Source organism: Apodemus sylvaticus, chromosome 17, assembly GCF_947179515.1.
Source record: "Apodemus sylvaticus chromosome 17, mApoSyl1.1, whole genome shotgun sequence".
Lineage (NCBI taxonomy): Eukaryota > Metazoa > Chordata > Mammalia > Rodentia > Muridae > Apodemus > Apodemus sylvaticus.
The window spans coordinates 11,003,085-11,025,769 of NC_067488.1; positions in this window are offsets into that span (position 1 = coordinate 11,003,085).

Consider the following 22,685-nt stretch of genomic DNA (forward strand, 5'->3'; position numbering starts at 1 on the left):
TCAACTATGGAGTTCCTGTGATCTAGAGGAAGAAACTTCCATGGTGCTCAACACTGGGTTTTTGAAGTAAGAATGAACACACCCTTGTTAGCTCTATTTTGTTTGAAGACAATAAAATGGTTTAACTTTATGGAAAAACACTAACACTTAAGTTTAGAAAAGATTATCATGTAATGGTAATGATAGTTATGGCTTTCACTTTTATATGATAGTGTATTCCTGCGCATATCCAATGTGGGCCATCATTTGTGCCGCAAATGTGGACCTGTGCACACAAGAATCAAATTCATATAATTCACTATAATAACTCCTGACTTACAAAGATTTGGTTCTCAATTTTCAAACCAACGTCCTTCCTACATTACCTATTTATGAGAGCATTTTAATGTGCTTTAATTGGTAGATATGCTAACTTCACATTAATCCACACCTGATGCCCCTAATGAAATTTATTCTAAGATGATTTTGTAAATGCAGATGAAGAAAAAGAAGGATGTCAAACAGAACAGAAATGCAAAGGAAAAGACTTTCCACTAGAGAACATGCTGCATGACAGAGGAGCAACATGTCTTTTATTTCTTGAGAACATACTTATCATTCAGAATCTCCAGGTATACACATGAATAAACAAATTAAGAAAGCTTTCTGAGATCATACAGCTTTAATCTGGCCCTCACCTTTTACTTCAAAAGAAGCCATGTTTTTTGTTTCCCCACTAAGCAAAACATATACAGCATCTAGAATGAAAAGGCATTAAAACCGTGAAAATTGTTAAAACATCTCCAACCAACACTTCCAAATAAAATTGCTGTTACATCAAAGAGGATAATGGGGGAAACTGAGTTACAGGTTTTTTCTGGCAAAAGTTAAAGAGAAGTCTCCAAAACTATAAATGAAAGTTTTTAACTGTTTGGTCAGATAGAAAAGGCCAGGACTTTTTAAACAGGGAGCTCTACTTGACAAGTTCAAAGAAAACAAAAATCACCCTCGAACCATGCAATTTCCTGCAAATGGGCCACTCTCTTCACTGTCTTTGAAGACAGAGCCCATTCTAGCGAAGGGGCCTTTGAAGTCACTCAGAAGGCATACCTATGTAATTAAAAGGCCTTAGAACCCATTCAAATGACCCAAACTGGACTTTAAGGATCCACCAAAGAGAGAAGTGTGGACAGATTTGGGAGTAAGCTGCTCCCTAGTCTGACTCTGCCCTACTTCCTCCCTTGAACATTGGAAGTAAAAAGTATATATATGTTTGTATATGCATTAATTGAAAACTGTGAATAGTATCTGATGACACTCAAAAAGGAATCTTATACATGAATTTGAATAGGTACATCAAACAATATACACACAAGACAGCAAAATGTATATTTAAATATTTATATATGATATTCTGAATCATATGTAAATTTTCAAACATTAGGTCCTTTAACTCAAGTTTTCAGGATTCAATAAATATTTTCAAAAACATTTGTCTTTCAGACTTATCATTTTCTAATCTACTGTTTGCATCAATTATTCTAATACTGTCCTTTAGTCATTGATAACATTTTTTTCTAGTTAGAATCTCACCCTACGTTGCACATCACATCAGGCTCTTTAAATTTCTAATCTGAAACAGTCCTTCCATGAATATCATGCTTTTTTCTTTTTATTGTATTTTTTATTATTTAAAACATTTTTTAAATTTAAATATAGTTTGATATTTCCCCATCCACCAAATCCTTCCAGATCCTATTCCCCTCCCTACCAATACAACAAAACCAAGAAAACAAAATAAAACAATACCCTAAAAGGAAAGAAAAAACACCAAAAAACAAAAACAAAACCAAACTCTAACCAAATAAATGCAAAAGGCCACGCGTGCACGCGCGCGCGCGCGCGCGCGCGCACACACACACACACACACACACACTCGCAGCCCTTCAGAGACTGTCATATGTTGGTCAACTACTCCTGGGCATGAGTCCTGCCCTGGAGTGACTGACATATTCAGCATAATTCCACCAGAGAAAATTGAGTTATGAACTATGACTGTAAAGTTCAGGAAGTCAGTTTTGTATTTACAGCTAAAGTTTCCAAACTAGAGAAAGAATTAGAATATTTACAAAATAAGAAACATAAGGGAAGAAATTAATGATGTTCTAGATAATTCAACATAGTTAGTACAAAGCTCACTGATAAAGCCAAACATTTAAATAAACAAATGTAAAAAGATATATTTAATAGGAGAAAAAAATAGTAAAATAATCCTGAAACAAATGTAGGCCAAAGGGCATGTTTCCTGAGCTGTATGAGAACTTTTATGGTAAAGTTATTAAAAATAAAAGGTTAAACCTACCTAGTAGGATGTAATGTGGTACTTGGAAAAACACAAAAATATTGTAGTTTATCAATTTTCTAAAAATAAATAGCTTCAAAATGCAATGAAAATAAAAATCAGATCACTTCTGACAGTAAGGATATAGTCTTCTGTAGCCACAGTATTATTGTTAGACCCCAGACATGTAACATGGATGAAATGCTAAAACTTTTGTCTGCTTCTACATATGCTCAGTTATCTCTGAAACGCCATGTTCCACCTATCCAGAAACAAGTTAAGGAGTACATATTGCCATGAGTTGTTTATTTTTATTTAATATAAAATAAACCATTTACTATTCATTGTATTGTTGCTAGTTTTATAATCTAAGCCAGTTGTATTACAGAATGCCTTAAAATCTGATAGTGATAGAGCAATTACTATTTTGTGGTCATTAACCAAAATATCTTACTAATGTAATACTGACAGATGAAGGTGTGTGTGTCTGTGTGTGTTTGTGTGCATATGTATGTGTGTGTGTGAAGTTACCCAAGAGACCATCTAATAATTCTAATGAACTAAGCTGCCATTACAGCAAAGTGATTTGACCAAACCCACATTAACTAAGTAATCAAACTTAAGCATCATCAAAAACTGGAACAAACTGCATTGGGCACTCCCCTCTCAGTGTAATGGGATTAGGTGTCCAACTCTAGACAGATGTTTTGTCAATAGACACTTACAAATATTTTGTCATACAGTCTCCAACTGCATTTTCAGAGATAAAGAATTTGGCATCATGGAAACCATGTTTCTACTCTTTATTGTTTACATTCTCACTAACAGTGCCCTGCCGATAACGTATTTCCAAAAGGGGTGCAGCAAACAGGGGAAAACCAAAGTCAGTTCACACTAACTATAAGGAGATTGGTTTCTGTCCAATACAAGACAGAAACCTTACACTGATCCACAGAGACAAGTGTGGCTGCAACGCACATGCACGTGCACTCGCACACACACTCACAGGGCAATAAGTAGAATTACCTGCTTTCTGGGGAAATTGGTTCCTTTCATGTTGCACGCAGTTGAGCAACCACAACATCTCATTTTTGTTCTACTTGTACCATATGGCACCAGATGTACCATACAGTCACCAAAAATTCTCAGCTTCTTGTTCATTCTCGAAAAGGAATGTGACATGCCCACATTCTGGCTTAAGTCATCAGCTATAGCAGAGTGGCAGTGACTTGTATTCAAATCCATGTATTTAACACAGAGTCTATCTCTGTTATGGGTGTAGCAAACCTCATTCACAGAACTAAGCAGCTGTCTGCCTCTAGGAAGCACCATCCATATTTGAGCAACACACCAAGGTTCATGCGGTCTTCAAGCACCTTTCACCAACATCCGATTCAGTCCTCACAGTAATCCTTGAGTCATCTTATAAACCATTGCAAATGTCCTCAGTGTAAATTAATTGTTAATACATAACATGATGGTTTTTTAACTGGAACTTAGTAGAACTGGCATAAAAAGAACAGATGTTATCATATATAAATAGTATTAATAAAAACCAAATTAGATTCGCATATGAAACTATTATAAACACATGTAAATGTTTCTTAATTTTATAGCCATGTCAAACAAATACACTATGCACAATGCTTGCAATTTTTTTAAATCTATATTCATAGAGTAAAATTTTTCTAGTAGGATATGTGACAAAGTCATAAATCTGGAAAGAAAGGTAAAGCCATAAAAAGAAAAGCAACAAATTGGAAATGTTGTATCATACAACAAGTAACAATTTTTTTATTGAGAATAAAGAAACAAATACACTGTTGAAAAGATACACATGGAGATGGACTGAGCCTGACTAGCAACAAAGTAAATCAAAACAGGAAGTCATCCCCATCCTATGTTGAGCTTAGAATATTGATTCTTTGAGAAATAGTTTTGGCACTGAGACCAGAGAATCACAAGTTCTGGGTCAGACTGGACAACATAATGAGACCCTATCTTATTTTTTAAGTGAACATTTAACCTGTCTTCCATTGTCCCTCTTTAACCATGGATGGAAGGGCAGAATAGGTAGCAATATGGGCAGGGATATCTAAAACTAAAGGCCTTCTGAATAAGCTAAATGGAAACCTATTATGTAGAAGCTTCCTAAACTTTTGGTCCCCAATGGAGGAACTAGAGAAAGGACTGAAGGAGCCAAAGAGGTTTGCAACCCCATAAGAAAAACAGCAATATCAACCAACCGGATCCCCCAGAGCTCTCAGGGATTAAACCACCAACCAAAGAGTTCACATGGTGCAACCCGTGGCTCCAGCTGCATATGTAGCAGAGGATGGCCTTGTTGAACATCAATCGGAGGAGAGGCCCTTGGTTCTGTGAAGGCTCAATGCCCCAGTGTAGAGGAATGCCAAGGTGGGCAGGAGGGAGTAGGTGGGTGGTAGAGCACCCTCATAGAAGGAGGGGGAGGGAGGAATGGGATAGAGGGTTTCCAGAGGGGAAACCAGGAAAGGGGATAATATTTGAAATATAAATAAATAAAATATCAAAAAATAGGAAAGGGAAAAAAGAGAAATAATAGGTAAAAGACTTAGATAAATCTTTGTATTTTAAATTACACATACATTTCTCCGTATATCTCACTATTAGTTTGTATGGAATATAAATTAGTGTTCAGAATGGTATCTAATACATGAGTGATAACTCTACAAAGCATTACTGAATAAAAAGTTGAATAGACAATATAGCCACCAACATGATTTTTATATCTTTATGATCAAGAGGGTTTAACCATAGAACCCACCCAAGAGAGATGTAAAATGTTTATTTCAAACACAGTTAGTGCACTGAAGAAAAAAAAAAAAGAAATTGTTCCAAATAGTCTAAGTGTTCTTTTCTGGCTGTGTGCATGGTTTGGTTAAAGAATGACTACATTAAGTTCTCCAGGAAGGACCTACATTGTTCCAAAGCTGATTTTCCTGGACATAATTCCTCTGCATGCTGTTCAGTGGGTGTAACTAGGGAAAAAGAACATAGAAGAAGGGTAGAAGTACTCCTGAACTCACTGTTTGTGAGTTTGTGTTCTATCTCTGTCATACTGTAATCATTAGAATATATAATGAGGGCAGGAGAGATGGCTCAGTGGTTAAGAGCATTGACTGCTCATCGAAGGCCTAGAGTTCAAATCCCAGCAACAACATGGTGGCTCACAACCATCTGTACAGCTACAGTGCACTCATATACATAAAATAAATAAATAAATATTTAAATAATACATACATATATATAATGAAGTTGTGGAGAATTGTATAAAAACTAATCAATTAAAGGGAGAGATATATTAGAATTAAACAAAACATTACAATTGGCTAAAAAAGAAGCTTCATTAAATATATACATATAATATATATTATATGTATACATATTAGTTTAATGAAATAGCCTACAGTGATGGCATTATCCCCCCAAATATCTGCCTGACAAGATAGTCCCACTGGCACAATAGTGGCATGAATGTTACAGAAGTAACCAACCACTTTATGATTGGATATAAGGCTCACTCCATTAGATAAACCTTTCACTGTTAATAAAGCCAAGAATCTGTGGGTAGATGGGTAGTAAGAGAGCCTAGTATTATTATTCTGCTAAAGGAATATAGAATGAAAATCACTGCTGATGAGTTATTGCTATACCCACATATTTATCTCTCAGCCCCCATCAGAGAGGCTTCAGCTTACAGTAGATATCAATTAACACATGGACCATCGACTGGCCAATATGGAGAGAATTAAGACACTATGGAGATATCAACCATGCATGGGAGAGTCATATCACATGGCTCCCCACAAAGCTCTAGTATCTTCAAAAAAGAGTCAGTAGAAAGACTGTAAGAGCCAGAAGTGAATAAATTTAACAATGTTTTCAAACAGGGCAAGAAAGTGGCACATATGAACTCATAACAATCTTAACAAAATGCACAAAGCCTGTATAAGATAAAGCCAGACAAAATCCCAGCATGAGAAGGTGGCGGAGGGAGGGGTTGATGCTCATGAAACCACACCACTAGCTGAGGAGCTATTGGCATCTGATAGCTTCCTGAAGAGGGAGAGTCGGTTTTCTTTACTTGTGTGACCTGTAATATGACCATTACAGCAAGGGCCCCACTGTCAAAGAGTATCTGGGCAACACAGCTAGAATAAACTGGAAACAAAGTAAGTAAGTAAATAAATAAATAAATAACTCAAGTTGGATACATAAGTGAGAATGGAGTTGACTCCAGTAGTCAGAGGATGAATATGCTTACAAGATACTGTAAATTCTCAAAAACTAAAATAATATTAAAAAAAATAAAGTAAACTTATGAACTGGGCCCTCTGAAAGCACAACAGAGCATCAGTAATAAACAGTGTCAGGGTTTGGTGCCTGGACCCAGAGGGGAAGCAAAATTTGAGATGTAAATAAAGTAATTAGTTAATTGTTTAAGGAGGAAAAAGGGAAATGGGCTTTCAAATATCTATCCTGGTAATATAAATCTTCTAGAAAAGCACTTCAGAATATTGAATTTTCTGCCTAACCCAATAATATCACTGCCAAGAATCTAGCTAAAAAAATAATTAATTGGGTAAATGCATAAATTCAACTTAGATTATAGAATTTGTTTAACAGTCAGCTAACTACATACTATGCATCTACAAAGTACTTTTTACCTAATAACTATTGATACTGACTGCAAATAACCACTGACTGATTATGTATAACAGTGTTAATATGTGTAGAACGCTCTTCATCTAAAAGATTTAGAAGACAGATTATAAAATAGTATATATTCCTATTTTCTCTATTTAAAAAATTAGATACATCATGTATGATATGATATTTTGAAATATTAACTGAGAGGTGTTTTTTTTTCTTTTACTTCATTCAGCCCTTGGTCTTTTTTATGCTCAAATATACAAGTGGAATTCACTGGCTCAGGGAAGATTGCTCAAAGAAAGAAAGACAGATGCACATATTTTGAATTTCCAAACAGAATTTTAAAATCTTGGAACAGGCAAAGCTCTGTTCTTTCCTTTAATTTTACTGCATTGTAAGATACTTGGCTTTGAGTAGTAAAACCAGAAACCCAACAATAAATGTTCTCATAGGTAACATGGAATGGTTATCCATCAGAACAAATTACCTGCTTTGGCAGTATAAAGATGTTGAGGAAAAGAACTGGAAAATGAGGTTGAATAGGTCCTTCTGAGCAGACAGTTTCTCACCTTACAGAAATGGTAAAATTGTAATCTATATCCTGCTGATGAGTTAAAGAATCTGAAAACAAAAGACACACCTTAGTAGCACTCACCAGGAGTACTCCTCCTGAGATTCAAATGGACAGTTCAGGAGAGAAGGTAGGGAGACCTCCAGACAAAGAGGACTTGAGGTGGCCTCTCTAGCCGGAAGCAGTACAGGAGACCATCAAAAATGTGTCTATAATGAACTGAGAGAGCACAGGCTAGAGACAACCACAGAGTCAGGACAGAAGTGCAGAATCCGCAAGGTGAGCAAAGCCCCCACTCACATAGGTGATGCTATGCAATGACACGCACTGGGCAAAGAAGAGGACAGATGTGCAATGACGCCCAGCAGGAAGAGCAGCATCACAGGACTCTGCCTCTCGATGGCTTCCCCTCCCCAAACATGATGGAATCCTTGGTGTCAAAGCGGGAGGGAGAGAGCAAAGATCAAACTCACCCAGAAATCAGATAGAAAAACAGTTAATTGGGACAATTTATTACAATTAATTTCCCACAAAGAAAATATTCTCCAATTCTTGAGATAGAAACCAACTTCATGTATGGGAAAATAAAGTGACTATTTGTACCCCTCAACAAGGACATTAGAAAAGATCTGCCTTTTACACATATACAGAGAAATACCATACAATGGGGTCAATAATGTTACTGCAAGTTGTTGTTTTTGTTGTTGTTGTTGTTGTTGTGATGGTGGTGGGTGGTGGTGGTAGTAGTAGTGGTAACATTTTGCAGGGACCCACATTACTTTTGGTTAATAAAACTAGTTCCCATGTTCAAAAAGAAGTCAATAATTATTCTATCAAATAAAAAAAAACTCAGGAATAATTATATTACCAAAATAATTTTGATAACAAAGTACTCATCATGACTCTCCACTCCTTTGTCCTTGGCTTTAAGTTGTCCAGAGTTTCAAACGCAGGATTAATTTAAAACAAAGCAGACAAATATTCACCTAATCAGAGATTTCCCTGAGAGAACAAAGCAGGGCATGTGTACTTTAACCGGCATGTGCTGGCTTCACCACACCTACTGAGCACAGCAAGGAAATAGCTGTGAACAGTTACTGTCTCTTTAAAGAAGACATAAAATCCTAATTTGCTTAAAATACACAGGAACCCAAAGACCTTAATAGCCTTAATTACAACTCCCTCCAAGTAGAACATTCATAAGCCCTAAATCCCTTTGCTCATTTTTACTGCCAGCAATTAGGCAAAGTACACAGAGCTGGAATCCTGTGTGTTTGAGTTTAACGGTATCTAGAAACATTTGTGTCACTTAAGCCTGTGTTTGCTCATTGCTTTCGATACATATATAGAGAAAGAGGTGGGCAGGAGTGAGAGGGAGAGAAAGATTGAGAATCAGAATAGGTAGAAATTTATAAACTAATTCAATATTCAAAAAACAATACTTAGCTCTTGTTCATATAATTTACCTTAATTATTCCTCTGCTCTTCCAAAATATGGAGTAGGAACTCTGAAACCAAGATTGATTGTATAAACTGTGGTACTATAGTAACAGGGATGCTTTAAAGTCTTGCTATGCAAAGTGGTCCTCCGCCCTGCATCATCAACATTCTGCAAAAGCTGCATCTTGGGCCTATTTTTCACGCAACTAAGGAAGATCCCAACTAGATTCCAACATACCGCCTCACATTCCAAAGAAATAACAGGTAAGACAAGGCATTGTTCCTGAGAAGCCTAAAATTATCCTTGTGATTTCCTATATATGTAAAACGTGTATCACAAAATAAATAAATAAATAAATAAAAAAAACGTGTATCACAAAAATCAAGCCATAATAACTGAAGAAGAGATTTTCTAATGCATAATTGGAAAATGGAAATTGAAGTTACGTACAAGAGAAATTGAAAGCTCTGCTTCTAGAGATAATAAATAGACCCTGTCCAACCTCCAAGGCAAGAAACACCCAGATAGGTAAATACTATTTTACTCAAATATGGTCTATATATCTTTTTCCCAAAAACTTGATAAAAATGAGTTTGGAAGGTATCCTATCTAAAGGAGAACTAACAAAGAAAAAGAAATATAAAAGTTAATTTCCTCTGGTTTTTATCCATCAAAACTTAGAACTCTCATATTGGGATTGACTCTAAATTTACAATGTGTGCATGTCTGGCTCCTGTATGAGCCTAATGGTCGATCTACAATAGGTCAAACTTCCCAAGTGTTCCCATCTTGGATTCTGATGATGTCTCTGAGGCACATGCTATAGGGAACAGGGCTTTTGTTTGTTTGTTTGTTTGTATTACTATCAACCTCAAAGGTTGTGAGAATGCCCAAATATTCATCTTTATAATATTCCATCATGAGTCTTCCCATAGCTACATCATTTTTGAAGTTATTTGTATTTTTTACCCCTACTTCCTCTTAAGTAACCAGCTCTGTAAGTTTATGACCTTTGGGGAAGGTGATGATTTTTAATCTAGGGCTGGCTCACCTTGGACTATACTGTGTGTATCACTCGTTGCATCAAACGGTCAAAATGAAATGATCACATATCTCCACAGCGCCCTCTACAAAGGTCTCTTGCTCCTACTTTTTACTCCTTGGACAGACACCTTTTATCCTGACCATTTTAAAATCCTCCTTTTATGTTTCTTACTGGCATTCTATATCTTTCTTGGGAATTACCACCAGTCCATTATGCATATCTTTATTTGTTCAAATATAATAGAAATATTCTGTATTAAATTTAAAGAATCATTTCCAGGGCCTCATAATCCTAAGAGTCAATAATATCAGAATACTAGAAACCTAACCAAGCTAAACTTGTATTGGTTTTTTTGGCTTTCTGCTTTCACTGGCTTAGTTTTTTGCTTTCACACATATAACTGTTCTCCATGATTAACATAAATGCGTCTGTCTCTCAGACTTGAGGAAGGGCCAACAATTTTCCCCCACTGGGCTAGACCTCTACTTTTTGCCAGAGTTTATTAGTATTTATAGCTAACAGTACAACCTGTATATACTCCAATCATAGTAAATTAATTTAAGGCTAATTCATCCTTTTAAATGTGCCAAGATTCCTCTACCTTTCCTCTGAAAAAAATTATGCAACCTGTCAGTCTTGAGACAGAGTTTGTCAGCCAAAACTGAAACAGCATAATGCATCTTACAATTCCATAGGAACAATTTTGTTTTAAATATAAAAATTCTATCATATTTTGTCATATAAATACATAACTATATTTGATTAGTCAGATGGTTAAAACAACTAGGCATGACTAGACTTATGAGGCAATTCTATAATAACATTATTCTCCCTCATAATTTTTATACAGTTTTCCTTGTGTGTATTAATGTTACACAGTTTTAGGTTTCATGTAGACAATGCCTTTCAAGTGCATTGTGTACATTCACCATATCATCCTTTCCTTTCATCTCCATTTAGTCTCGTCACACCACATCCTTTCTCCATTCTTTTCTTCTCCTTCCCTTCTTGATGCTTTCATGTCATATACGTGCGTGTGTGTGTGTGTGTGTGTGTGTGTGTGTGTGTGTGTGTGTTTACATAGCTTTGAAGAATTCTAGGACCTATCAAAGACTAAACAGTGCAATTAATATGCAATATTTGTCATATTTATTCAATTAGTACTATCTTTTGTTTAAAATTCTCAGTATGTGTTACATACATATAAAAATAACAATATTCTTCATAAATATAAGGACTACGTTGATGTTTTTGCTAATATTTGGCTCCATGTAATAATAGTTCCAAGAACCCGAGCCCTGATAAAAGCTTTCTCCTTGACCAAACTTTCATCAAATTCCTCTGAGCCCTCTTCTTTCACAGTCCTTAAATATGGTCCATTGCTGGGCACGGTTAATGTGAATACTGACTAAGCAAGTTGAGAGGGAATAGTCTGTCTGGATGGCTATGGAATCCCTCACTTCTGGACATCTGGTTACCCTTGTAAAGTCAGGGAGAGTTTAGTCTTTTCAGAATCCCCTCTACTCATGTCTTCTCTGAGTGATTTCCTATATACTTCCATCTCTACTTGCCTTCTCTCATGATGCTCCTTGACAATATGTCCCAGATTTTATTTCTTGTACCCAAGAGTTAGCCCAGCTACACTAAAGTCTTTTTTTATGTTTTGTATTTTCTTTTTTTTTTAATCTTTGATTTATTTACTTATTTCATCCCAGTCCACCCTCCCTGAGATCTCTCAGACATTGGACCACCAACTAGGCAGCATACACTGAGGTGTTTTAATTTCTACTGTAAAACTTTGTGAAAAAAATGCTTTTGAAATTTTAATGTCCAGTCTTACTTCACCAAACGAAAATAAGATATTAGTTATAAACAACCCTCACCACTTTAAAAGATAAAAGAAATTGCTAGAAAGAATGATAGCTTTCAAGAGAAGCATCAGTTTCTAAATTACATGCACTGTACTTAAATTCTTGGAAAAAGGCTGGAAATGTTGGTATTTAGCTCTGTGATAAAGCACTTGCCTAACAAACACAAGACCCTGGGTTCCATTACCAGTACTGAGTGAGACAGACAATAAGAAAGAGATATACATTATGTAGTAGTAACGTCCATCCTGAGGCTGCTACCTAAGAGTGAAGAGATCTAATAATTACTAATATCACCCAAAACAGTCGTGTATGGCCTTAAGATAGTATGATGCATATATCTTTTCTCAATGAGCTACTGTTGGGTATGTCTTATAAAAGCAGGGGAATAAAGATAAGAGAATTCAGGAAGCAGGATATCCAACGCAATTGAGAAGCTGGGGAAATCCTCAAGGTGATTCTTGAGCAAAATCCCAAGAAAAAGGTAAAGCAGGCTTCATAGTTGACAGCAGTGCAGCTGATTACATATCAGAGACTATGAACAAGGATTCCTTTACTCAAAAGGATAAAATAGTTAAAGTATTCTAACATACTAAGCCCAGATTCAGCCAAACTGAAGAGTTTTTAGTTTACTTGGAGGGTACATTAAGAGAAGAAATACCATTTCAGAGAAAATGACTCATAGAATAAGAAAAGTAAGACACACAAGGGGATGAGGGTGTGATATAGCTCAGTCAGTAGAGTGCTTGCCTAGCAAGCAAAGCCCTGGCATATGTATCCCAGTAACACATAACCAAGCAGGGATGCATGGCTGTAATCTCAGCATTCAGAGGGTGATCAGAAATTCAAGGTCACGTTCTACTATACACTTAGTCCAAGACCACGCCGTGATATAGGAGATGCTGGGAAGGACAGAAGAGATGGAGGGAGCGAGGAAGACACAGAACAACTCATTTTAAGGGGGGCCATTGGGAAAGAGAGATCTCATTTACCTACAGGATCCAAGTATTTTTCACATTTTCTTAAATAAAAAATTGGACTTCCAAAGGAAGAGTGCCTATACTAACGATATATGACATTTGTAATAAATCATTTCACACTATGGTATTTCACTGATATTTCCCAAACCTCTGTTAGGTCAACAGGGAGACCTCAAACTGACAAAAAGTTTAACCAGAACCACACTGAATAAAACTAGGCCAGACAGAAGTACTTTTCTACATGAGACAAGGCCATACATGTATGATTTCAAAATCCATGCTGTCCCAGTATTGGTTAAAGTTTATGTGTTGCTAGACTCAGCAAAAATAAAGTCATCATTCAAGCCTAAGGAATTTTGTATTTAGTTAGAGTTAAATCTCTTTGTTCGTATTTGCCAAATGTCTGTGTTTAATAGGACAGAAAGGAGGTATGGATATGATTGAAAACCCAGACAAAGCATTAAAACTAAATGCATATATCACCAAGTGCTAAAATTTCGTCTGTAAAAGACCCAAAATCTGAAAGTGCCAATACTCTAAATTCCATGCCTTCATCTTTTAGTAATTTTGGCCTTTATATGCAATGATTCATATATTAAAATGGATTTCATGCCAACTCAAGAACTGTATCTGTTACTGCATGCGTGTTTATAATAGTTCTAAAACTCGGCTTATGGTATATTTAAATTTAGCCAATTTATTTATTCTAGAATATATCAATCTTCATAACTTGATGCTCTAAACCTTCATATCTTCTTAATGTCTTTTCCAGGAAAATATCAAAAAGCCTTATTTAGAAACAAAATCTACTTATCTCACTTTAAGATCCATTATGGTTTTTCTCCCACCTCCCAAATAATGTTAAATAGCATTCTGACTTAGGACCGCTATACAGAGCATGAAATATAAACCTCGAATTCCTACTTCTGTTTTTCATCAGCTCCAAACCATCATGGCCTTATTCTGAGTTATTATTCAAATTCATGCGCCATATAGTCTCCATTTTCTTCATTTGTCTACTAACAAACTTTTTTTGTTATTTACTGTATCTTGGGATGGACCAATGATAAACTAATAAACAATTACAATAAACAATAAACAATTACCTCTTTTTTTTATACAATATATCTTGATTAGAGTTTTCCCTCTCTCTCCCAGTCTCTCCCCTGCACATACTCTTTTTACTTGCTACCTTAGAAACTAAATTAAGGCTCCATGTCATTAGGAACATGCAGTCTAACAATATATGCCTACATGATATGCCAAATTTAATAGAATGTTAGGTGGCAAAAGGAAAGATATCTCTAAGCCTTTTTCACAACCATTATAAACATCGTAAGATGTTGTATAGCTCATCTGCCTAAAGGATAATTAATTGTATCTCTTTGCCAAATAAATTGTTAACTTACTAAAATACTTTGATTCAACAGGCTATATAAATAAATTACGTCTTTTTATTAAAGGTTCCCTTTCTTCAGTTACCCCAAGTGTCATTTTCTAGTTGGATATCACTTCTGTATTACAGAACACAGATTCCATAAGTAAAAACAAATAAAGATATACTATAGATTTTACATATGAAAAAAAACATTTCTTTTCATTTTAAGGTGCTTTTAAACATAAAACTGCTCCCATAATCCCCTTCCCATAATACAGGTAGAAACTGCTTTTGTTCTCACAAACTTGGAGAACATTAGTGTTGGAGGGATATAATTTCCCCAGCATGCTTGGAGGGAGCAGTGGTGTCTACCTTTGAAAGGGCATGGATTAGCCTTCACTTTGTTTGCCCTTTAGGGTCCCATGGTTCAGTGGGCCCAGAAAGCAATAGAAAGATGGCTTGCCCAACCTTCATTATCTAAAGGAACTCTGTCTGGCAAGTGCTATACCCACCTCAGTTCTCTAAGCCTTAGCAGCCCATTAAAGAAAGTCTCATCTCATTCTTTGTGCTTTAGAGAGCAAGCATATACCTCACAAAGTCTCCCTCCTCTTCTTGAGATAAGTGAAAGCAGCAGCCAGGACAGGAGATCAGGCTTGAGAAAAGGAGAATGCGCATGTCTACACGGGCATCCAAGAGTGGAAGAAGTGACTTTCTGTCCTTTCTATTGCTACCATTGAAATGTAGGGGATTTTATGTCCTCACCCCTGGGTGTCGCTCTGGGGAGAAATAGCACGTCTTCTCTAGCTCCAGGCCTAAACATATATGAGTTTATGTGGAATGAAGACTAGGCTAGCTAATACACATAGGAACAAACAGAAATTGATCATGTTAGGTGCTCCTAACACAGATAATTATGGGAAATGAGGATCATGCACATTTGTTTGACTATAGCAGTGGCTCTCAACCTGTGTGGGTCATAACCTACTTGGGGCTTCAACAGCTTTTTATAGGGGTCGCATAGCAAATGCCCTGCATCTAAGATATTTACACTACAATTTATAATACTAGCAAAATCACAGACATAAAGTAGCAACAAAAATAAATGTATGGTTGGAGGTGTCATCTCATCAGGAGGAACTATATTAAAGGGTTGCAGCATTAGGAAGGCTGAGAATCACAGGTCTCCAGTAATCATCCATGTTGGATATCTTCAATACACACAACAAAATGTAAGTCTAAACTACAATTGTATTGAAGGAAAAACAATAAAAGTATCTTGGGAAACATGCCTTTACTCTCCCCCTCTATATAATAAAGATATATTTGTATATTACATATACAGAAAAAGGAGAATGTGAAGAAAGGGATGGAGAAAAAGACAGGGAGACAGGGAAATAGATTCCTTATAAAAAATCTCTTAATAATTAGTTTAAATTAACTCCTACAGTTCGTTTATATTCATACATAGTCAATAATTTACTCTTTAGAATCAGTAAAGATAACCCCCTTCATCATTACCTTGAGACAACAAAATTGTATACCTTTAATGAAATGCTCTGAACTCAAGAGTTGGGAAAGTTTTCACCATCCTGGAAGAGCATGCCAGTCCGCCCCCAGAGTACATCGGAAGGCACCGCTTAGAAACCCCCAGCCTCTGGTTAAAATAAAGCCGCCCAGAAACAACAGGGCCTTTGTGGAGGAAGCTGGAGGATCAGATAACGTGCAGCACATGGCATCTGAACTCAAATGATATGCTTTGAGTTGTAGGTTAAGAGCCAAACAGCCAGCAGTATTTGAACACTCAGGAGAATGGATATACAAGTAAAAATGAGACAGGCTTCCTCATAGGTGGACAACCAGACAGAAAATGGGAAGAGTGAATGTGTGGTGAGTGCCCTGCCCACCTCTATTTTAAAGCTACAGTAGATATGACTGCATTTAATTGGATATTTTGTTTTGATTTTGGATAATAGATACTTGATAACCACACTTAGAAAATACATCTCAAAGAAATACTGATCATGAAAGAACAGCTCTTACTCAGGCAATACACATGGCCAAGCTCATGGTCTATAAGGCTTCTGTCCTTTTCAAGGGAAGGAAGCAGTGGATGGAAGGAGTTATGCAGAGTTGTGTCTCAATTACCGCTCTAAAACCAGCTACCCAAATTCTTTTAGAACTTCTTGTTTGAAGCTCCTCAGATTACCTAAGATAATAGAAAGCCAGGAAGCATAAGGGTTCTTTTGACCACACATTAAACATGAATTGAATTACTGAAATTTCATGGTGTAGAGTCCCAATATAGTATGTTTCTATGTTTAAAAGAAGCTAACAAATTCATACATTGAGGGTGCTTTTAAAGAAAACACTTTAACAAATGTAACTCAGAGGTCTCCTTTACCAAAGACACCTTTTAAAAAGCTGGAATGCTTAAGTGAAGTAAAATTAGTAACAATAAAATATATTTGTATATTATTTTTTCAGCAAAATTCTATACAACTTATGTCTGTAAAATACTGTAGAAAACATAAATAGCCATATACAGGAGAGTAGTTGAACAAATTATGGTACATCAATGTAGTGGAGTATAATACACTCATCATTAAAAATAATAATTCTTGGACTTGAGAAGCAGAAGCAGAAGCAGGCAGATAGATCTCTGGAGTTCAAGGCCAGCCTTAGCTACGATGGAAACTCCAGGACAGCCAGAGCTACAGACTGAGACCTTGTCTCAGGAAAAAGAAATTAGGAAGATTCCTGATAAGGACTTATATACTGATAGGCAATATATAAAAGAGTTTTAATGCTAAAGAATATCATATACACTATTATATGCTATCTTTTGATTCTAAAACAAAAGGTGAATGTCAAAGTCTACATAAGGGCTTCTTTGTACAAAAACAACCATAATATGGATTAAAACAGAAACGAGAGTGACTGGGTACCTCCTGCAAGCAGGAGAAAACGAACGGAAAAGAAAGGGGAGTGTGAATGGTATTAGCATAGCGGTCTGCTGGAAATTCCAACACCTCTTTCTATATTGTTTCACCTTTGTGAATTAGGTTACTGTGCACCATATTGAAATCAAGAAGAATCACAAGGATTTGGGAAAAGGAACCCAAAATGGATAAAAACAGATAAATGTCTACGTGGATTTATATAGAGGTACAAAGGCACATGGCCTCCTTCTGGCCTCCAATTGCTTCAAAGGCCCCAAAGCAAAGGTTTTACCCAGCATACAGATATTATTTTCTGAGTTCACTTTGTCAACCAAAGGACTCTTGGAGAAACGCTGACTCAAAGACTGGGTCAATAAAAGTACAAAATCTGCTGGAGACATCTGGTTCCAGAGAGCAGCACAGTGTTCCCAGAATGCTAAGAATGTGCTGTAGCGACCAGAGAGACTCATGCCTAATCAGAGATTATTTGAGCAAGATAAATGGCAGATTATAACCAATCCATCACAGAAAAGATCAACTCATGAGTCAGTAGTGTCTACGTAGATATACAAACACACAAAGCAGGAAGGAGAGAAAGTTATTCCATACTATAAAATTCCATTCAACAACTATGAAATAAACAAGGAACTGGAAGGGTGTTTGCTAGAAATCTCCAGTCTTAGTTTCTTACTCTAGCTAAAAGCATTTAATGAATTTGTGATAAGAAATAAACATCAGGCCAGCAAGATGGCTCAGCACTTGCCAGCAAAAGCAGATGACCTGAGTTTGGGCCCCAGGATCTCCAAGATAGAAGGAAGTACAGAAGCCAACACAGCACCAACAAGGTGTCCTCTAACCTTTACATACATGCCTTTGCATTCATATGCCATCAAATATACACACACAGTGAAGGGGGCTTAAAAAGAGAGAATTGGGGGTTAAGGGAGTGTGGCATAGCGGTGTGGGGAAAGGGGGTGCCCAGGCGGGCCCTTGCCCCAGCACTTCTTCCCCCTGAGGGACCACAGGCACACCACACAGACATGGTATAGAATAGAGTTTATTCAGGGGTAGAAGTTGGGAGTTAGTGATAGAGAAAAGCAGAGAGAGGAGAGGGAGAGGGAGGGGGAGAGGGAGGGGAGAGGGAGGGGAGAGAGAGGGGAAGAGGGAGGGGAAGAGGGAGGGAGAAGGAGAGAGTAGGATGAGGGAGAGGGAGAGTAGGATGAGGGAGAGCGAGAGGGAGAGGGAGAGGGAGAGGGAGAGCGAGAGGGAGAGGGAGAGGGAGAGAGTAGGATGAGGGAGAGCGGGGAGAGAGAGAGAGGAGGGGCAAGGTGCCCCTTTTATAGTGGGCCAGATCTATGGGGCGGGGCATACCTGGCTGTTGCCAGGTAAGTGTGGGGTGGAGCTTAGACAGAATACCAACACAGAAATAAAGAGAGAAACAATTTTAGAATTCAACAGAGAAATAATTTTAGAATTTAAAACAATACATTTTTATGTTTTGAACTTATGATATCGTTCCATTTCTTCTTTTACTCCCTTTAAATCAGTGATTCTCAACCTTCCTAATGCTGTGATCTTTTAACAGTTCCTTATGTTGTGGTGACTCCAACCATAAAATTATTTTCGTTGCTACTTCCTGTGATTTTGTTTCTGTAATTTTGCTACTGTTATGAATCATAGTGTAAATATCTGTGTTTTTCAATGGCTTTAGGTGATCCCTATGAAAGGGTCATTGGCACCCCCTAAGGGGTTGTGAGCAATAGGTTGAGAACTACTGCTTTCAACATTCCCACATACCTCCTCCCTTTTAAAGAAGCAATATTCAATATGGCATCAAAGTGTCTTACATAAGATACTTGGTAATATCAAAGAGAAACTAGGGACTATACAACTAAACTGTAATGCAGTGATGAGACCTAATATTACCAGAATTGGATCAACAAAGAAACAGATGCTTCCTGATATAGTACACTGAGGGAAAATATTCCTATTATATCCCAGACAGAAATGAAATGCTTCAGTCCAATCACAGTGAAGCGCGAGAAAAGTGCAAACAATAGACTGATATGCAGACCAACATTCTCTAGAATAGATAGTTGTGGATCAGGGAGTGTCTTAGTTAGAGTTACTATTGCTGTGATGAAACTCCATGACCAAACCAACTTGGGGAGGAAATTGTTTTCCTTATATTTCCATATCACTGTTCATCATCAAATGAAGTTAGGGCAGGAATTCCATTGGGGCAGGAGCTGATGAAGAGGCCACAGAGAGGTGCCGTTTACTGACTTGCCTACAGTTCAATCTTACAGAGGCATTTTCTCAATTAAGGCTCCCCCTTTTCAGATATTTCTAGCTTATGTCACATTGACATAAAACTCCCTATCACAGTGAGGAAGGCGTAGGAGGATCAAATGAGGCAGGGGTTAAGGTGGAGAATACAGGATCACTGGAGGGGACTACAAGAGTGGAGAGGACAGCTAAAACTAGGGGTCATTTAAAAGGTCATTAGAATCTTAATGTAGTAGAAGCTTCCCAACATATATTCATGTATGATGGCATAAGTAAAATTGCCAAATAACAAGGGAGATGGAGCCCAAACAGGACATCTCTCATCGCCAAAGGAAGCTTGCAATCATGGGAGTGGGTTACATCTAATCAAGTTGTAGGCTTCCTCATGGAAGCTTGCAAATCACCAAGGCTTTTGCCAAGTCTGCTGATTGCTCTCCACAAACTGATAGTAAGACTCTACTGCTGAAGACAACACATACAATCCATTGAACATGGGAAAGTCAAGCTAGTGCCTACATAGAGCCTCTGAACTACATGTTCTACTAGGGTTCGCGGTACTAGAAAGTGGTCTACATACTACCAAATGAGAACTGTAAACATCAACCCAGGTTCAAGCCCATCCATCCACAATGGAAATGCCTGCAAAATATGCAACAGTGATGCTAAGCCTGGGGAAGTAACCAACCAATATCCAATTGGGTTTAATATCCCCATCAAGAAATGGAACCCATTCCCAACACTGGCTATGTGAACATGAACCTGAGACTAGATAGGCCAGGGACCTAGGGCAAAACCAAACACTACTGTTCTGATAAAGGAAGGTAGCCTTAGCATGACTCTTGATGGCATATTGCTATATTTATAGATCTGTGCCTTGTTTGGCTATTATCAGAGTAGCTTCTTCCTGCAGCAGATGGAAAAATTAGAGACGTATACCTGGGAAATGTGCAAAGATTGAAAAACTGTAGAATATTAAATGGGATGTCTCCAATCAAATCCCTCCCCTAATGGCTCAGGGAGCTTTGTGAAGGAGGAGGCAGAAAGAGTGTAGGAGCCAACAAGGCCTTCCCGATACAGCAGATCCATATGGACTCGGACACTGGCAGTGTCCACAGGGCCTGCACAGGTCTACACCAGTTGGTCCCAGGGTTGAAAGGAGAAGTGGACACAGGCCTCCATATCCCTAACTCAGAAGCTATCTCCAATTGAAAAACAGCTGCAAATGAAAAATTAGTTCTCTCCAATGGAGTCTCATTAAGGATTCAAACCACTCTTATGAGCAATCCCCAGACCCAACAATACTTGACAAACACAGGAAACTTTGGAAGATCTTTGTCTTATGCTTTGTCAAGGTGAGTGTGTCTGTGTGTCTGTCTGTCTGTCTATGTGTGTCTGTCTATGTGCATGTTTAACACAGGTTCTTTACATATATATTATAGCTTCCACTTTAATATTTTGATGGGACTCCTATGTGTACATGTGTGGCTCTGCATCTCTGTGTTTCTTGTGTGATTTTTCTTTGGTTCTTTTTTTCTGTTTTGTCCTGTTCTGGTTTTCATGATTTTCTGTTTTATTATTATCAAGGGGAAACCATATTCAAAATATACTCTATAAATGCCATCTATTCTCAGTAAAAGAAAAATTAAAAAAAAAAAATAAATTAAAAAAAATAACATTGTCAAGATCCAGAAAGCCAAGGACCCAGCTGTGAATCCTGAGAACTGTATTAGTGGCTGGCCAGGAAAGCTAAACCCACTCATGCCAATAGTAGCATTAATGCTGTGGGATTGACTTATCACTTCTGAGCAGATTTAACGTGTACTTTCCAAGATGAAGCTCATCCCTGGTATTGTTGAGTGGGAAAGAACAAACAAAACAAAGCAAAACAAAAACATGGCTTCCTAGGTCATTGGCCCTAAGGGAGACCCTAACACCATTATGCTGCCAAATGCACAGATTATCACCCCCTATGTTCTACCTGTATAATGTGGATTCATGCCTATTTCAACCTTCACCAGAGAAACTTCTTCATGCAACAGATAGTGATTAATAGAGACTAACATTAAGTGAATACTCAGAGAAGACCATGAAAGGCTCAGCCCTAAATGTGACAGACTTCTGTACCACACCCCTCCCCCAAGGCTCAGGGATCACCATGGGAGATGGGGCAGAAAGATTCTAAGAGCCAGAGGGAGTGGATGCCTGTAGTGAAATACTATTTGCCACACTTGACAGATCAATCTCATACGCAAACTCTCAAGGGCTGGGAATAAATGGGCAAGGCTTACACAAAATGAAGCATTTAAAATGAAAGTATTGACAGGGAAGATAAGTCACATGGCCCACCCCTAGTTGTAGAGCTACTGGCAGCTGATGGCTACAAATGACAAGTCAGTTTTCCTCTGGGTGTCATAGTGTTCCCTGTGAGGTGCCCTGTGCTCCAGTTGACAGTCCCACATTCAATACACATACAAAAAAACAGATACAGTGGCATCAAATGTGAAGGAGGGAGCCGGGGTAGATCCCAGACATTACTCTGAGTTAGTCACTCCCACAGTTTGGTTTTGCTTTGTTCCGATTGTGACTGTGCCCTGGTTCTTCCCTCTTGAAGTAAGAAAGCATTTAATCTATTTTTTATATTACAGGAGCCCACAGTTGAGATACTATAATTAAAGATATTGGGATTTTACAAAGAATTTCGATTTTTAAAGAAATTGGATATTTTTAAAGAGATATCTTTTAAAGTGCTTGAATTTGTAAGGCTGTTAAGACGGTTAAGGTTGGTAAATAGTTTATATTTTGACCTCTTTATTAATGTGTAATCTTGGAGATGAACAAGAAAGAAAAATTTGTGGCTTAACAATGATGTGTTTGGGTGTTTAGCTGATGAGGGGTCAATTGAGTTGGAGAGTTTTATCTCAACTTGACAAAAACCTGAGTTATATGTAAAGAGGAAACCTCAATTGCAAAAATGCCTCCTTATGATCCAGCTGTGGGGCATTTTCTTAATTGGTGATTTACGAGGGATACCCAGCCCATTGACAGTGGTGAATCACTAGGATGAACAAGTCAGTGAGCAGCACCCCTCCATGGCCTCTGCATCAGCTCCTGCCTCCAGATTCCTGCCCTGTTTGAGTTCCTGTCCTGGCTTCCTTTGATGAT